Source organism: Bison bison, unplaced genomic scaffold (assembly GCF_000754665.1).
Source record: "Bison bison bison isolate TAMUID 2011002044 unplaced genomic scaffold, Bison_UMD1.0 scf7180017864145, whole genome shotgun sequence".
NCBI classification, from domain to species: Eukaryota; Metazoa; Chordata; class Mammalia; order Artiodactyla; family Bovidae; genus Bison; species Bison bison.
In genome coordinates, this window is record NW_011494717.1 from 3727677 (window position 1) to 3742182 (window position 14506).

The 14506-nt window shown below is 38.2% G+C and overlaps 1 protein-coding gene across 1 annotated transcript in view; it reads left to right on the forward strand.

The window, feature by feature from the left end:
• Positions 1–14506, forward strand: part of LOC104989114 (tudor domain-containing protein 15-like) — a 116600-nt gene that overhangs the window by 64041 nt on the left and 38053 nt on the right. The window lies entirely within an intron of this gene.

Consider the following 14506-nt stretch of genomic DNA (forward strand, 5'->3'; position numbering starts at 1 on the left):
ACAACATTGTAAATCAATTATACTCCAATAAAAATTTATTAAAATTTTTTTCTCTGAACTATACTTTTTATTTCTTTTGATTAGTGTTATCATGGTATATACTTTTCCAGCCTTTAAATGTTAAGTTAGCTTATTTGTGTTTTTATGTTTAAAATGCATTGTTGTAGGCAACATGTAGTTGTGTTGCTTCATAATCTGACCATGTCTGTTTTTCAGTTGAGATTATCAGACCATTTACACTTTTAATGTAGTTGGTATGGTTAGATTTAAATCTGTCATCTTTTTATTTTCTATTTGTCCCATATATCCTTTGTTCCCTTTTTTTTGTCTTTCTGCTTTGTTTTAGGATTAATTCCATTTTAATTCCCTTGTTGACTTATTAGGTATAACTCTTAGTTTTGTTAATTCGGTGATTTATTTAAGGTTATAATTATATAATTAAACTTACCAGTTTACTTTCAAGTGAGGTGTGATAACTTCACATAAATTTTAAGAATGTTGCAGTTGTATACTTCCATATCTATAATATTGTTTTCTACATTTTACTTATATATATGTTTTAGTGCCACATTTGCACTGTTATTTTTAAGTAACTATATTTTAAAAAGGTACAAATCATAAGAAAAATCTTGTATATTTATCCATGTAGTTATAATTTCCAGTGTAAATCCATGCTTTTGTCTATTATAACTTTTCTCCTGCTTGAAAAAATGCCTTCTTCTTCTGTCTTCTTCCTTTAACATTTCTTATTGTGTGACTCGGCTGGTGATGAATTCTTTCACCTTTTTTATTATTGAAAAATTACTCATTTTGTCTTCATATTTGGAAGATACTTTTGCTGGATATTGAGTTCTAGGTTGACAGTTTTTTTTTTTCCCTTTCAAGTACTTAAACTTGTTGCTCCACTGCTTTCACATTTGTAATGTTTCCAGCGAGAAATCTGCCATCATCATATTTGTTTCTCTCTACTTACTGTACCTTCCCCTAACATTTTTGGCTATTTAAGATTTCCTCTTAATCACTGATTTAGAGCAATTTGATAATAGTATGTTAAGGTATAGTTTTATTCTCTTTTTGTGTTTGCTGTTGTTCCGTCACTAAGTTATGTCTGACTCTTTGTGACCCCATGGACTGCAGCACACTAGGCTCCTCTGTCCTCCACTCTCTCATGGAGTTTGCTCAGATTCATGTCTGTTGAGTTGGTAATGCTATCTAACCATCTTATCTTCTGCCAACCCCTTCTCCTTTTGCCTTCAATCTTTCTCAGCATCAGGTTATTTTCCAGTGAGTCAGCTGTTCACATCAGGTGGCCAAAATATTGGAGCTTCAGCTTCAGCATCAGTCCTTCCAGTGAATATTCAGGATTTCCTTGAGGATTGACTGGTTTCATCTCCTTGCAATCCAAGGAAGAGTCTTCTTCAGCACCACAGTTTGAAAGCATCCGTTCTCTGACACACAGGCTTCTTTATTGTCCAACTCTCATTTGTGTGTGTGTGTGTGTGTGTGCGTGTGCGTGGGGTTAGAGTAGTTAGATGTGTAGGTATATTGTTTTCATTATTTGGAAAGTCTATTATTTCTTCACATTTTTTTTCTGTTCCTCCCACCCTGACATTGAGGTTGAGATAGGCAATGGCTTGGGTGTAAATCTACCATCACTTTGTCTTAGTTGTTAGTTCTGACTTTCTGGAGTTAAAAATAATTTTTTAAACTGACAGATCATTTATCAACATTACCAATTTCTAGTGCTTTTGCAACTTTCTTTCTTATTCTGGTATTTCTAGTGCATTTTGGTAGATGAAAAGTAGATGAATTAAGTGCTGTTATCTGACTTATATTTTAACTTTTTGGTCTTAATTTAAAAGTACATTTTTATACTTTTTTTTCCTGTGTTCTAATACTGTTTTACTTAAACTTAGAACTATACAATTATTACTTTTGAATCACAATAACTCATCTCACATGGAGCTTAACCTAGGCTAGAGTAGAGAAATTTGGAGTAGATCTGCTATCAGTTGGATTCTGATACTATAAAATATGGTTTTCTTTACTCTAATTTAGAATATTTGATTTAAATTCCGTAAGTATCTGTGTCTTCAAAGTTATGTAATAAAATTAAACTAAGTTACAGTAAACATTATCTTATAAGCTACAGTATGAATGAAGTGTCATTTATTTAGGGGTGCAAGTCACTAATGTGGATATGATGATTTCTCATTAACACTAACAACTTCAGAGCTGTTTCTACATTAGATTAAAATAGTAATTTACCTGCTCAGTAAATGATTACATGCAAAGAGTGTTATGTAATCTGTTCACTAGGAGTTGTTAAATGTTGCCAAGTTCTAATGATTCAGTTTCTTAAGAACATGAGGGAGTATGAGGCCATAAATTTCAGTTAAGAAGATTCTGTCAGGACTGAACTTGGCCCTTGTGCCAAGTGAGATGGGAAGAATGTAGGCATGTGTGCAGTTCTATATTTGAATCTTAGTAGGAACTGTGAGGAATGGTACCCTCTGAGAGCTTAGCTTTCCTTCTGTAAAATATTCTAACTTATAGGATTATAACAATAATAATTATATTATAATAAATAGTAATGCATTTCTGTACAGTGCCTGTTTATATTATTATTAGGGGTTGAACTGAAATGTATTTGGGCAGTATTTTCTCTTGTATCTATGGTATACTTCTCAAGAAAACAATACTCTGTTAGGGAAGGCCTGGAAAAAGATTTGTTGCAGGATTTTTGAGAGAATATGATGTAGAGTTATGGTTGATTTTTAAATTTTCTATTACTTGTCTTAATGATAAAAGGCTGTGAAAGTGAAGTCACTCAGTCGTATCTGACTCTTTGCAACCCCATGGACTGTAGCCTACCAGGTTCCTCCGTCCATGGGATTTTCCAGGCAAGAGTACTGGAGTGGGTTGCCATTTCCTTCTCCAGGGGATCTTCCTGACCCAGGGATTGAACCCGGGTCTCCCGCATTGTAAGCAGATGCTTTACCATCTGAGCCACCAGGGAAGTCTAATGATAAAGAATTCCTAAAGGAAAAGCTGGAAACAAGATTCCTAAGTAATAGCTTTGTATAAACATAGGCTAGGAGCTGAGAACAAGTTGTTTTAGATTAGGGAACTAGTCTCATACAGTATCAAGTTTACTCAAATAGTATCAGAATGAGAAATGGGCTTGATTTTCTTTTTGGGTCCAAAGACTACATTTTTCTTTAACATATGGAAAGTTAGCAAACCCAGATTAGGACATTTGTGTCCAGGAATTAATAGAGGATGGTGGAGATAGTCTGAAATCAAGATATAGAAAAACTAGTTTTAAATAGTCTTAAAAAAAAACAGAATAACAACAAAATCTAGCAGCAAAATCTAGATGACAGTGTCTGAAGTCTGGGGTAGAGTGTGCAAATAGAATGAATCAAGACAATAGTGGTTTGAATTCTTGTGAGGTAATAAATGAAGAGTCTCTATTTTTCAGAGGAGTCCCATAATTTTATGGTATGTTTGTTACTCCCAAAGACTGTGAACTGTTGCTTTAGTGCTAAAATCACATAGTCTATGCAATGGTAACACTATTGCATACACTAATTTTTTGTGCCCAATAAACATATAATTTTTGCTTTTAATTAATATTCATTGATCAGAGAAGGCAATGGCACCCCACTCCAGTACTCTTGCCTGGAAAATCCCATGGATGGAGGAGCCTGGTAGGCTGCAGTCCATGGGGTCGCTGAGGGTCAGACACGACTGAGCGACGTCACTTTGACTTTTCACTTTCATGCATTGGAGAAGGAAATGGCAACCCACTCCAGTGTTCTTGCCTGGAGAATCCCAGGGACAGGGAAGCCTGGTGGGCTCCCGTCTATGGGGTCACACAGAGTCGGACACGCCTGAAGTGACTTAGCAATAGCAATAGCAATATTCATTGATATCTATTATAAGTAAAGGGCTGCAGATATAACAATATATAGACAGACAAAAATCCCTGCCCTGATGAAGCTTATGTTATAGCAAGAGAGGCAGTAAGCAAATTAAGAAAATATTTACTGTGTTGGAAGATAATAGCTTTTATCGGGTGAATAACGCAAGAAAAGCATTAGGGTTTGTGTGTTGGGGGAGAGAGATGCTCATTGAGAAGGTCGTATTTAAGCAAACACCTGAAAGAGATCTGTGAGTTAGTCGTGGAGGGTGTCTAGGGCAGGAATACTCTCTATGCGGGGACCAGCAAGTACAAAGACCTGTGTGGGCTTTTGAGTAGCCTCTTCTATTTGAAGAAAAGTAAGGAAGCCAGTGTTCATGGAACAGTTAGTGAAGGGAGAGGAGAAGATGACAGAGATCATGGGGGGCCAGATCACATAGGCCTTGTAAGCCATTTTTGCTTGGAGTGAAACAGGAAGCCAAGACAGGACTTTGAGAGAGGACTGATGTGATCTGACATATCGTTAAGGGTTTACTGTGGCTTCTATTACTGAGAATAGAATGTAAGGGGGCTAGAGAGGAAACACAGAGACCAATAACCCATTCAATGGAACCGAGTGGGTTGCTCTCTTGCTTTCTCATATGTGCTGTGCAAGGGAGATTAGTAGTGAATACCCATTAAACCTCTGAGATTGGAAGGGTTGGCTTCCTCGAGGGAAATGCAATTTCCTTTTGGCAGATAAGGAAATATTCCTAGGTGATGCAGAGGCATCCTCTCTCCTATTAGTGGTAACTTGGTGACAGGAAAGTGAACTTGCTGGCTCTAGCCCACCTGGATGTTTCAGATCTATTTCTGAAATACAGGGTGTATGCAGTATGCGTGGAGCTTCTTCCTTTTATCCTGACTTGCAAGTTCCTAATTGGGTTGAGTTCAGATTCTGTGTCATGGTTCTGTTTTTTCTGGGAGAAGCTAATAAAGAAGGAAACTACGTATTCTTAGGTATAGGACAAATGGTATATAGTAATTAGGCAGGATTGTGTCTTCACTGGACAAAAGCCTTAAGCAGCTCAGGCAAACACCAAACAAAAGCTTGACACATGCACACAGATGTAGATACCTGGTGAAATCCTAGAAAATGTGTTCTCATTTTATTCTCTGGTAGTGACATTCTTTCCACAAAGCAGTCTACACTGTGATAGTTGTATCATTAGGCTGATCATCTCAAGTTAATTCTCTACTGCTTCTTACATGGTTTGCTGCATGCTGTTGATTTAAAGCAGAAGGCTGAGCAGCTTAAAGAGATTGCTCTAAGAAATTGCAGCTTTAGGTGGGAAAGAAAAATAGACTACCTTTAGACAAGAAGTGTGGTTAAATTCGAATGGAGCAAATGTCTTTGTATAAACGGGTGTTTGCCTTTGTTGAGTAGACAGTAATTTCCATGTGTCCCACACTGTATTTAGGATGGGGCTAGTCAACACAGAGCCCGCCCCAGAGATGCTAATCTCTATCTCTCTGTCTGATATATATACACTTCTTTAATCATTCTGTACTGTTGTTTATTTGGTTGGTGTACTTTTTAGCATAACACTAGTTGTAATAAATAAAATTTCAATGGCCAGTTACAATTAAATTTAATTTTTTTGTGCATGTAAAGGTCCAGTGTGAGTGTTCATGGTTTCCAGGTACCTTTCTTCCAGGTGATGATTCAGAGACTCAGGCTCTTTCTGAGACTCTACTATTCCCTAACGTCTCAGTCTCCTGCATTCAGTCAGCAGACAGATAAAGAGTGGAGAAAGATAGTTCCTGCATGAGCAGCCGGTTCTCAGCTGCAACACTTCTCTGAGGAGAGGAAGCACTCGTTTTTAGTGAATGGGTAGCTCACCCTGCTACACATGATTTCTAATTTTTGTCAGTTGCCGATAGCAGTACTTTTAAATAGCTCTGAACAAATGGTTTTCTTTTCTATTTGAGATTAATTTATTTCAGATATATTTCCTAGAAGAGAGAGTACTGGATGTAAGTTTTAATTATAAAATAACAGTGAAGTATGTTTTATTTAATAAATGTATTAGAATTCTAATTGTTATACCTATGAAGTTGTTGGCTGTGAGCCACCTCCAATTCATTATTATTTAGGTTTACTCCAAGAATATTTTTGCTATCTTGTATTTAGGATAATGAATGCTGTAATAACAACAAATATATTTACACTGTCATATTTAACTAAAGGCTGTTTGGTTATCATATTTTATTCTACACAGAATGTGTTAACTGATTTAGCAAAACAGATACCTGTACTGTTAGACTAAATTACTTAGACAATACATGTGATTTGAGCAGAAAATTAAAACATATGTCTCACAGTCTTCACATTCTTTTGTCTTGCTGTATTTTGGGGTGGCAGATTGGGAGATGGTTTAAACTACTTAACTACCATGTACATATGTACGTATATATTTACTTATTAAATCTCAAGAATTTTTCTGGGAACTGTGGAAAGCTTGAATACATAGACGGAGAGAAAAATCCATGGACTCAGCTGCAGATTGCCCTCCAAAGAGGTTGCACCATTTTCCCCCCTCCTACCAGTGTATGAGAGCATGTTTCCCTTACACTTTTCACATCAAGCATTTTGATCTTTCCCCAAACTATTTATATAAAATTCTAATTTAGTTATCATTTAGAATGAGCAACTTCACTTTCACTTTTCACTTTCATGCATTGGAGAAGGAAATGGCAACCCACTCCAGTGTTCTTGCCTTGAGAATCCCAGGGACGGGGGAGCCTGGTGGGCTGCTGTCTATGGGTTGCACAGGGTCGGACACGACTGAAGTGACTTAGCAGTAGTAGCAGTTATCATTTATTTAATTATAGCTAAAGTTGAATGTCTTCTTAAGCATCCATTATCCATTTTTTTCTAAGAAATCTCTCTATACAGTTGCCCATTTTTCTGTTTAAGTTTTGGCCTTTTTATAAGTAGATTTTGAAGGAAATATTATTCTGTTTCAGGAAAATTATGGCTCTTAAATATATTGCAAATATTTATTTTTAGTTTGCTGTGTTCTTATTATTTTGTTTATATTTTCCATGTTGTATTTTTATTAAATTTTTATTGGCACATAGGTGATTTACAATATTGTGTTGGTTTAAGGTGTACAGCGAAGTGAATCAGTTATACAAATACGTATATCCACTTTTTAAAAAGACCTCAAATACCCAAAGCAATCTTGAGAAAGAAAAACAGAGCTGGAAGAATCAGGCTCCCTGACTAAAGACTGTACTACAAAGATATAAAAGTAATCAAAACAGTATGGAACTGGGAATTCCTTGGCAGTTCATTGGTTAGGACTCTACACTGTCACTGCTGAGGGCCCAGGTTCAACCCCTGATCAGGGAACAAAGATCCCACAAGCCATGCAGTGTGGCCAAAACAAAAAGAAACCATTCTGGTACTGGCACAGAAACAGAAATACAGATCAATGGAACAGGATAGAAAGCCCAGAGATAAACCTGTGCACGTGTGGCCTCCTAGTCTATGACAGAGGAGGCAAGAAGATACAGTGGAGAAAAGATGGTCTCTTCAATAAGTGGTGCTGAGAAAACTGGACAGCTACATGTACAAGAATGAAATCAGAACACTCCCTAACACAGTACATAAAAATAAATTCAAAATGAATTAAAGACCTAAATGTAAGGCCAGGTACTATAAAACTCTTATAGGAAAACATAGAACGCTCTTAATATAAATTGCAGCAAGATCTTTTTTGATCCACCTCTTAGAGTAATGAAAATAAAAATAAATGAGAGACAGCAAAAGAGACACTGATGTATAGAACAGTCTTATGGACTCTGTTGGAGAGGGAGAGGGTGGGAAGATTTGGGAGAATGGCATTGAAACATGTATAATATCATGTATGAAACGAGTTGCCAGTCCAGGTTCGATGCACGATACTGGATGCTCGGGGCTGGTGCAGTGGGACAACCCAGAGGGATGGTATGGGGAGGGAGGAGGGAGGAGGGTTCAGGATGGGGAACACATGTATACCTGTGGTGGATTCATTTCGATATTTGGCAAAACTAATACAATATTGTAAAGTTTAAAAATAAAATAAAATAAATGAGACTTGACTAAATTTAAAAGTTTTTACACAGCAAAGGAAACCACAAGCAAAATGAAAGACAGCCCTCAAAATGGGAGAAAATATTTGCAAATGAAGCAACTAACGAGGGATTAATCTTCAAAATATACAGACGGCTCAGGAACCTCAGTAGCAATAAACAAGCCAATCAAAAAGTGAGCAAAAGGTTTAATTGGACATTTCTCAGAAAAAGACATACAGATGGCCAAAAAGCACATGAAAGGATGTTCAACATCACTAATTATTAGAGAAATGCAAATCACAGCTGTAAGGGGGTATCAATCTCACCCTGCTCAGAATGGGCATCATCAAAAAATCTATAAACAATAAATTCTGGAGGAGATGTGGTAAAAGGGAAGCCTCCTATATTGTTGATGGGAATGTAAATTGATACAACCACTTTGGAGAATAATATGGAGGTTCCTCAAAAAATGTTGAATTTTAAATAAATTCTTTGATCTTTTTCTTTTATGATTGCCAGGGTTTTGGTTTTATCTACTCTGAAGTGTTTTCTTTTTACTGTTTTACAGAATCAGCTTTTTTTTTTTTTTGAGCTTTAATCTCCATTTTCCTGGTTTTGATAATGTAGTTATATAAGATGTCACCACTGGGAGGAGCAAGGTGGTGGGTAGAGAAACTCCTCTCTGTATGAATTTTGCAATATCTTGTAAGTCTATAAATATAAAAGTTAAAAAAAAATAAGCAGAAGATAAAATCACTCTAATCCAGAAGTACTCCATAGGAAAATTCAGTAAACCTTATCCTACGTAAGCTTGATCACTAAGTGTTCAAAGAAAACAAATTGTATGCATTAAGTGCTAGTGTGACCTGTTGGGTTTTCTAATAGTGTGATCTGAGATAGTGTGATGAAAACAAAAAAGAGCAACTACTCTGCACCTGTGTAATACTAGTAGTGATTTACTCATTCAGAGAGTGTATTACAATTTCCAGAGCACCTTTACATAAATATTGTGATGTAATTCTCTTAACACTTCTGTGGAAGTAGGTGTATATTTCCTGCTGTACACATGTGGAAACAAACTCACAGGGGTTAAGTGACTCTGTGTGAGGCTACAGAATTCCTAAGTGACAGAATTGTACTGTCACTCAAGCTGATGCTGTTTCTAATAAACCAGTCTTTTTGACTCTCTTTCTGAGCAGAAAAGGACTCTGCCTGTAGAACAGGACATAGCCAGGTGGCCTAATAGCAGCTGTGTGAGCTTTGCTGGGACAAGAAGAGCTATTTGAGGTAGAGAATAGGGGAAATGGTTTTTTATGGTGCAGAGGGAAAGATGGACATGGTCAAAGGGGCACAACTGTTATATTCATATAGCTGCCATAATTAATGAACTAGTAATAAATATGGGGCTTCCCTGGTGGCTGGGGCTCCCCTGGTGGCTCAAATTGCCTGTAATGTGGGAGATCTGGGTTCAGTCCTTTGGGAAGATCCCCAGTATTCTGACCTGGAGAATTCCATGGATAGAGGAGCCTGGCAGACTACAGTCCATGTGGTTGGACACAACTAAAGCTGAAACTCCAGTACTTTGGCCACCTCATGCGAAGAGTTGACTCATTGGAAAAGACCCTGATGCTGGGAGGGATTGGGGGCAGGAGGAGAAGGGGACGACAGAGGATGAGATGGCTGGATGGCATCACCGACTCAATGGACATGAGTTTGAATGAACTCCGAGAGTTGGCGATGGACAGGGAGGCCTGGCGTGCTGCGATTCATGGGGTCGCAGAGTTGGACATGACTGAGCGACTGAACTGAACTGAATTGAAGTGACTTTCACACATACTAATAAATAATTTTAGTACTAAATATGTCCAAGTATTATGCTTAGCATTTAGTATATATTATTTTATGTATGTTATATAATTCATTTTTATTTTCATTTTATAGTTGATGATACCCAGGCTTAGAAATATTAATATGACCAGAATCATGGCTGGAGAGTAGCTGGACTCAGATTGTAACTCTGGGCTACCTGATTCCTAATGAGTCTGGGGAGAAGAGACTGAATGAAAATAAAATTAGATAAACATCTTTTTTGTTGTTGCTGCTGCTAAGTCGCTTCAGTCGTGTCTGACTCTGTGCGACCCCATAGATGGCAGCCCACCAGGCTCCCCCGTCCCTGGGATTCTCCAGGCAAGAATACTGGAGTGGGTTGCCATTTCCTTCTCCAATGCATGAAAGTGAAAGTGAAAGTGAAGTCGCTCAGTCGTGTCTGAGTCTTCGAGACCCCAGGGACTGCAGCCTACCAGGCTCCTCCGTCCATGGGATTTTCCAGGCAAGAGTACTGGAGTGGGGTGCCATTGCCTTCTCTGAAAAGGCAACTACTCTATTTTTAGTAATTTGCATGTGATACTTTGTGATGTGAAGGCACTTTTCTTGGTAGTTATTCCTTTGCAACCAGACACAAAGTTAATAGAGCTGTGTCAGTTTTTCTCTTGCCTTCCTTTGCCTTTCTCCCAGTCCTGGGTCTAGCAGCTGGCCCTACACACGGCGACCATTGCTATGGATTACCTTTGGGCTTACCTGCTTAGAACCAAGACAGTAGGTGGTGTAATGCTGGAACATATTTTAATAAGACTTGTTTCCTTACTCTCAGCCTCCTGTTCTTCCTGGTTTTATAGATGGTGACCATTTTTGAATGGAACCAGAGATTAAATTGGAGAGAAGCCAGGTCTGCCATTAGGTAGTTTAGTGATCTCTCCCTCTGTAAGAATTCTAAGTCTCCGGAGGGTAGGGTCTCCTGTCTGAATAACTCATTCAGATTCAAAAGGCATGTGCTAATAAGAATTACTATGTACCAAACATAGTGCTAAGCTCTTTATATCTGTAATCCTTGCAACAATCCTGTGAGGTGGAGACATCATTTTTATTTTGCAGACAAGGAAGGTCTGAGTTCAGTTGAATGTCCCGAGATTATATCCCTTGTCACTGACAGGTGTGGGATTTTAACTCAGATCTTCCTGGTCCCAAGTATATCTCCTTTCACAGAGCTGTGGGTGAATTGTTATATGCACAGGAATCCTTATTAATTGTAGGTGCATTATTTTTGATATTTGGCAATTTTGCTTTTCTGAAACTTGATTACCTATGATGCACAACCACTGTCAGAAGAGTCTTCTCAGGTTTTTCCCCAGCTGCCTGATTGGCTGTCCATTCATATCTGAGCAGTTTCCCTGCCTCTGTGAATATCTGTTTCATATTGCCATGTCTCCAAACTTTCTTCTTTCAATCCATCTCCATGCTGTAAAACAGTACATACTTTAAAAAATCTGATTATACCCATCCTCTGTGTATTAAAAATTTTGTAATAACTTTGCATTGTTTTCAAGCTAAAGTCCCAGCTTCTGAATATAATCTACAAGGCCCTCAGTGTCTGGCCTCCTGTCTCACCCTGTTACTTGTATCTTTTCACTCTTCCTCCAAATCACGTACTAGTATTTTCTGACCTCATGACCAGTCTGGCTTACAGTCCCTTCTCTATGTCCTGTTTTCCTTTTTAATAGCATTTATTACACAGAATTGTAATTGTATTACACAGATTGTTCACATGACTGCATTCCCCCATCAGACTCTAAGATGCTCAAGCTCAAAAACGGTACCTTCTTCACCATCTTACCGCCAGCCAAGCACAGCGACTGACACAGTGCATCTGGTCAACAGACATTTACTACAGATCCTTTAGGTAGTTTTGAACCTTGTAAATTCAGGCATATAGTCATTTGCTTCTATTTGGAAGCTGTAATGAGAAGAACATTCAGTCACATAGAAAATAAGAAAAAACTCTCATACTTAAGAGTAATTGTCTCCTATTTCTTGTATTTCTTTAGTGAAGCATAGGCGGTATGATAAAAATAATTATTATATCACATAAACTGCAACATCTGTCTTACTTTTGCTGTACTTCAATCTTGAGATTTCTTGCAGACCAGTCTGAATTTTGTATTAAAGAGAATTCAAAAGATCAAGAACAGGTGACTTATTTAAACTGAAGACTGATTTTCAAAGAAATGATGTTATAAATTTAACAAGTAGTAAAGCATCAGATTACCTGTAAATTTAACTTATTGAACTATGCCCAGAGCATGGCTTTTCAATATAATGGTACGATATCATGGGAAGAGTTTTCAGAGTGTTCATGAGAATTACACCAGAAATTCAGATCACCTGTGTAAGTAGGAAAATACACACTGCTGCTGTGGGGCAGGGGATGGGATGAGAGCCTCTGTCCATGTACAGGTAATGTCAGGGTCTATTTCTGGATAGTGGAAAAGGTAGTGCAAAGGTCAATAATTTTATGTCCCCAGGGAAAAACCACCTGGGTTTTTTTATGCCTAATTAAAAGAAATGGTGCCTAATTTAAAGAAATTTTTTTTCTCAGATTTATTGCAGGCAGTGGAAGGACAGTTGGGAAGAAGGCACAGAATATTACTTAATCTGGAATGCAACTTAAGAAAACTCAGGAAAATGTAATCCAGTTTCTAACATAGCTGGGTTGGGAAGTAGTTGTAAGATCTGCTGAAACATCTTTATAATGTTTTTAAAGTAAAAATAAATGTATTTGAGTTCAGTTTCTACCTAAATGTGAAGAATCTGCCTTTGGTTACAGTGATGTACACTGAGAATAAAAAGGTGGGGAAAGTGTTGTGTGAGGCAACAATTAAATCCTAGAGCTTTTAGGAAAGTGAAGTAGCATGAGAGGTAAATGAAGGGGGTGGGAAAACTGGGCCACAGACAGTGGAAACGCGTGCTTGTATTGTAACTGGTGCCGTCTTGATCCAGGTATAAAGGATGGGGCAGAGTAAGCTGATGGATGGAGAACAGAGTAGGAAATGAGATGGAGTATGAGAAGGTAACTTGAGCCCTAAGGAAAAATCTGAGTAGGTTCTGTGTTCTGGTTTTATCCTCTGTCTTCCTTTCTGAATTTCCTTCTTCACTGAGCTGGTTGTATATGCAGTGTACACAAACTAATGTAGAAATCTTTGGTATCTCCCAGGCACTTGCAGAGACAGCTGTATTTCAAAAACCTTTCTCATACATAAACTTTGGAAGCCTTGGTAGAATATGTCAGTATTGTAATGCCAGTGTGACAAATGAAGAGAATGGCTCAGGGAGGCTGTGCTGACTTGACAAAGGTCACTTAGTGATTTGTCTCAGAGTGGGAATTTTAGCCAGTTTCCTACCCTCCCATTTTGTGAAGCAACATCCTTGTAGACTATGTGACCGTTTATGTATATAATAGATGTTTGTAGGTGGTATGGCCTTCCCAGATGACACTAGTAAAGAACCTGCCTGCCAGTGCAGGAGACTGGGGTTGGATCCTTGGGTCTAGAAGATCCCCTGGAGGAAAGCAAGGCAACACACTCCAGTATTCTTGCCTGAGAATCATATGGACAGAGGATCCTGGCAGGGTACAGTCCACAGGGTCACAAAGAATCGGACACGACTGAAGCGACTTAGCGCTCATGTACGGTCCTTCAGACACCCAGGATCCAAGACAGGGTTTTAGACAGCTTTTGATCAGAAAACTGGGGAGGATGATCTAAACAATTTGTTTGCCTTTATCTTCAGATATTGTCAGAGATTTTGTTCTACACAAGGAGACTATTTTTCATTATAAATGGTGTTGCTCACAATAAGACTAAAAGGTTCATTAAGCTAAAAATATTAGAAGGAAACAATAACGTTTCATAGAAGCAGTTGTGGAGAGTACATTAAAGTTAATGAGTATTAGGCTACTTTATTTGTAAGACTTCAACATTTTAGATATTTTCAGGAAATATAAACTAGTTCCTGTCCACTTCCTGATCAATCTCCTAGACTGTAGGTAGGATGTTTGACTGTTTTCTCTAGGTTTGGAGGGAGGTCCCTAGGTAGGTGAAATGAATGGGCTCTCGCACAATGCCAGATGACTTTGTTGAAGTTGTGTGTCCCACAACTTTCCCCCTATAAATCACCAATTCTGGACCAATCCAGACTTAACTTGGAGGATTGAGGGCTTCATATCTCCTGTGGGTATTTTTCTTTTCCAGTAGAGTTCAGTGGAGAAGGCAATGCTGAAGTTGAAAGAATGATTGTTTAACTGGGTTCTTAGACATGTTATACCTGAATTTATAATCCACTCTCTTACCTAGGAGTGAAGGCAGGCAGTCAGTCAGTCAGTTCAGTCGCTCAGTCATGTCCGTCTCTTTGTGACCCCATGAACTGCAGCACACCAGGCCTCCCTGTCCATCACCAACTCCCAGAATTTACCCAAACTCGTGTCCATCGAGTCGGTGATGCCATCTAACCATCTCATCCTCTGTCGTCCCCTTCTCCTCCTGCCTTCAATCTTTCCTAACATCAGGGTCTTTTCAACTGAGTCAGCTCTTCACATGAGGTGGCCAAAATATTGGAGTTTCAGCTTTAGCATCAGTCCTTCCAATTAAC